At 46.7% G+C, this 3,801-nt stretch overlaps 7 non-coding genes and 1 pseudogene across 7 annotated transcripts; all 8 read right to left on the bottom strand.

The window, feature by feature from the left end:
• Positions 1-88, bottom strand: LOC124853073 (annotated as a pseudogene).
• A 178-nt stretch (positions 89-266) lies between these two features.
• LOC124853193 lies at positions 267-379 on the bottom strand. The gene has a single exon (XR_007033536.1). It is a non-coding gene; the product is annotated as a U5 spliceosomal RNA (small nuclear RNA).
• Positions 380-881: 502 nt separating this feature from the next.
• On the bottom strand, positions 882-1,073 carry LOC124852879. Its single transcript, XR_007033297.1, has one exon. It is a non-coding gene; the product is annotated as a U2 spliceosomal RNA (small nuclear RNA).
• Positions 1,074-1,252: 179 nt separating this feature from the next.
• On the bottom strand, positions 1,253-1,365 carry LOC124853192. Its single transcript, XR_007033535.1, has one exon. It is a non-coding gene; the product is annotated as a U5 spliceosomal RNA (small nuclear RNA).
• A 502-nt stretch (positions 1,366-1,867) lies between these two features.
• LOC124854180 lies at positions 1,868-2,054 on the bottom strand. The gene has a single exon (XR_007034428.1). It is a non-coding gene; the product is annotated as a U2 spliceosomal RNA (small nuclear RNA).
• A 178-nt stretch (positions 2,055-2,232) lies between these two features.
• Positions 2,233-2,343, bottom strand: LOC124853634. Its single transcript, XR_007033974.1, has one exon. It is a non-coding gene; the product is annotated as a U5 spliceosomal RNA (small nuclear RNA).
• Positions 2,344-2,842: 499 nt separating this feature from the next.
• On the bottom strand, positions 2,843-3,033 carry LOC124852714. Its single transcript, XR_007033137.1, has one exon. It is a non-coding gene; the product is annotated as a U2 spliceosomal RNA (small nuclear RNA).
• A 174-nt stretch (positions 3,034-3,207) lies between these two features.
• On the bottom strand, positions 3,208-3,319 carry LOC124853403. Its single transcript, XR_007033746.1, has one exon. It is a non-coding gene; the product is annotated as a U5 spliceosomal RNA (small nuclear RNA).
• Positions 3,320-3,801: the final 482 nt, after the last annotated feature.

Below are 3,801 nucleotides of genomic sequence, written 5' to 3'. Positions count from 1 at the left end.
ATGTAGTCCTCATATAGAGGACATATCAGATATTAAACTGATAAGAACAGATACTACACTTGATCTTAGCCAAAGGCCGAGAAGCGATAAGCCCCAAGTGTTGGATGTCACGCCAAGCTCTTGGCACAAATCTCACTTGTTGTGGTACCCCGTTCGTAGGTGTGCATAACAATGGCTGCTGCTTATCACCTCCGCCCAAGCTCTCCTTTGTGGCGCTTGATTTCTGACCTAGACAGCTCTTTGACTTTTCACAATTTCATAAGGCTCAGCCATACAGCAAAGCCTGCCAAAAATATATTCAACTCATGTTTGTTCCTCTCCACGGAAGTCTTTAGTAAAAGGCGAAAGACTTGTGCGTTATGAAGAGAAACCAGAGTCAGCATGGCCCTCTGTTGGAGAGCAGCAGAGGAGCCTCTCGGTCACAGTCACCACCTTCACGGTAGGCCTCTCTTTGCTTTCCGCATGTCAGATCCCAGTATGCAACATTCCCAACCCGCCCCCATCTGCCAACCAAAATTATACACGTCTTTATTACCTCCTGCCCTGACTACTGTGATTGGCTTTTAAGCCTGCCTAAGCAATACATCCCTGAACCACTTACATTCGCTCCAAAATGCTGACTCTGGTTTCTCACCAAGTCTCCCAGAAGGTCTTGAGTGAAAGCAAGTTTCCATTCTTGACAAACGCTTCTAACTCAATTTGGAATCCAGTTCAAGCTCATTGTGACCCCGTGCATGGTCACGTCACTAAGCAGTGAGCCATCAGAGCGGTTTCACACACTTGTGTGTGCCAGGCCGTTACCTCAGTTTCATTGAGCCAGTGTAGAATTCACTTTTGATACGCGACAATTGTTTGAGTGTTTGGTTTTCTACAAGGTAAGAACAGAGTGCACCGTTCCCAGCGGCACTGCAATGCTAGGTCGATGCGTGGAGAGAAAGGAGCAAGCTCCAAATTTCTGCCCCTCATGCCAAAAATCTGCTTAATATGTAGTCCTCATATAGAGGACATATCAGATATTAAACTGATAAGAACAGATACTACACTTGATCTTAGCCAAAAGGCCGAGAAGCGATAAGCCCCAAGTGTTGGATGTCCACGCCAAGCTCTTGGCACAAATCTCACTTGTTGTGGTACCCCGTTCGTAGGTGTGCATAACAATGGCTGCTGCTTATCACCTCCGCCCAAGCTCTCCTTTGTGGCGCTTGATTTCTGACCTAGACAGCTCTTTGACTTTTCACAATTTCATAAGGCTCAGCCATACAGCAAAGCCTGCCAAAAATATATTCAACTCATGTTTGTTCCTCTCCACGGAAGTCTTTAGTAAAAGGCGAAAGACTTGTGCGTTATGAAGAGAAACCAGAGTCAGCATGGCCCTCTGTTGGAGAGCAGCAGAGGAGCCTCTCGGTCACAGTCACCACCTTCACGGTAGGCCTCTCTTTGCTTTCCGCATGTCAGATCCCAGTATGCAACATTCCCAACCCGCCCCCATCTGCCAACCAAAATTATACACGTCTTTATTACCTCCTGCCCTGACTACTGTGATTGGCTTTTAAGCCTGCCTAAGCAATACATCCCTGAACCACTTACATTCGCTCCAAAATGCTGACTCTGGTTTCTCACCAAGTCTCCCAGAAGGTCTTGAGTGAAAGCAAGTTTCCATTCTTGACAAACGCTTCTAACTCAATTTGGAATCCAGTTCAAGCTCATTGTGACCCCGTGCATGGTCACGTCACTAAGCAGTGAGCCATCAGAGCGGTTTCACACACTTGTGTGTGCCAGGCCGTTACCTCAGTTTCATTGAGCCAGTGTAGAATTCACTTTTGATATGCGACAATTGTTTGAGTGTTTGGTTTTCTACAAGGTAAGAACAGAGTGCACCGTTCCCAGCGGCACTGCAATGCTAGGTCGATGCGTGGAGAGAAAGGAGCAAGCTCCAAATTTCTGCCCTCATGCCAAAAATCTGAATATGTAGTCCTCATATAGAGGACATATCAGATATTAAACTGATAAGAACAGATACTACACTTGATCTTAGCCAAAGGCCGAGAAGCGATAAGCCCCAAGTGTTGGATGTCCACGCCAAGCTCTTGGCACAAATCTCACTTGTTGTGGTACCCCGTTCGTAGGTGTGCATAACAATGGCTGCTGCTTATCACCTCGCCCAAGCTCTCCTTTGTGGCGCTTGATTTCTGACCTAGACAGCTCTTTGACTTTTCACAATTTCATAAGGCTCAGCCATACAGCAAAGCCTGCCAAAAATATATTCAACTCATGTTTGTTCCTCTCACGGAAGTCTTTAGTAAAGGCGAAAGACTTGTGCGTTATGAAGAGAAACCAGAGTCAGCATGGCCCTCTGTTGGAGAGCAGCAGAGGAGCCTCTCGGTCACAGTCACCACCTTCACGGTAGGCCTCTCTTTGCTTTCCATGTCAGATCCCAGTATGCAACATTCCCAACCCGCCCCCATCTGCCAACCAAAATTATACACGTCTTTATTACCTCCTGCCCTGACTACTGTGATTGGCTTTTAAGCCTGCCTAAGCAATACATCCTGAACCACTTACATTCGCTCCAAAATGCTGACTCTGGTTTCTCACCAAGTCTCCCAGAAGGTCTTGAGTGAAAGCAAGTTTCCATTCTTGACAAACGCTTCTAACTCAATTTGGAATCCAGTTCAAGCTCATTGTGACCCCGTGCATGGTCACGTCACTAAGCAGTGAGCCATCAGAGCGGTTTCACACACTTGTGTGTGCCAGGCCGTTACCTCAGTTTCATTGAGCCAGTGTAGAATTCACTTTTGATACGCGACAATTGTTTGAGTGTTTGGTTTTCTACAAGGTAAGAACAGAGTGCACCGTTCCCAGCGGCACTGCAATGCTAGAGTCGATGCGTGGAGAGAAAGGAGCAAGCTCCAAATTTCTGCCCCTCATGCCAAAAATCTGCTTAATATGTAGTCCTCATATAGAGGACATATCAGATATTAAACTGATAAGAACAGATACTACACTTGATCTTAGCCAAGGCCGAGGCGATAAGCCCCAAGTGTTGGATGTCCACGCCAAGCTCTTGGCACAAATCTCACTGTTGTGGTACCGTTCGTAGGTGTGCATAACAATGGCTGCTGCTTATCACCTCCGCCCAAGCTCTCCTTTGTGGCGCTTGATTTCTGACCTAGACAGCTCTTTGACTTTTCACAATTTCATAAGGCTCAGCCATACAGCAAAGCCTGCCAAAAATATATTCAACTCATGTTTGTTCCTCTCCACGGAAGTCTTTAGTAAAGGCGAAAGACTTGTGCGTTATGAAGAGAAACCAGAGTCAGCATGGCCCTCTGTTGGAGAGCAGCAGAGGAGCCTCTCGGTCTGAGTCACCACCTTCACGGTAGGCCTCTCTTTGCTTTCCGCATGTCAGATCCCAGTATGCAACATTCCCAACCCGCCCCCATCTGCCAACCAAAATTATACACGTCTTTATTACCTCCTGCCCTGACTACTGTGATTGGCTTTTAAGCCTGCCTAAGCAATACATCCCTGAACCACTTACATTCGCTCCAAAATGCTGACTCTGGTTTCTCACCAAGTCTCCCAGAAGGTCTTGAGTGAAAGCAAGTTTCCATTCTTGACAAACGCTTCTAACTCAATTTGGAATCCAGTTCAAGCTCATTGTGACCCGTGCATGGTCACGTCACTAAGCAGTGAGCCATCAGAGCGGTTTCACACACTTGTGTGTGCCAGGCCGTTACCTCAGTTTCATTGAGCCAGTGTAGAATTCACTTTTGATACGCGACAATTGTTTGAGTGTTT

This window comes from Hippoglossus stenolepis, chromosome 10 (assembly GCF_022539355.2).
Source record: "Hippoglossus stenolepis isolate QCI-W04-F060 chromosome 10, HSTE1.2, whole genome shotgun sequence".
Classification (NCBI taxonomy): Eukaryota; Metazoa; Chordata; class Actinopteri; order Pleuronectiformes; family Pleuronectidae; genus Hippoglossus; species Hippoglossus stenolepis.
The sequence above is the reverse complement of the archived record's forward strand: the minus strand, read 5'-3'. Positions and strand labels throughout refer to the sequence as shown.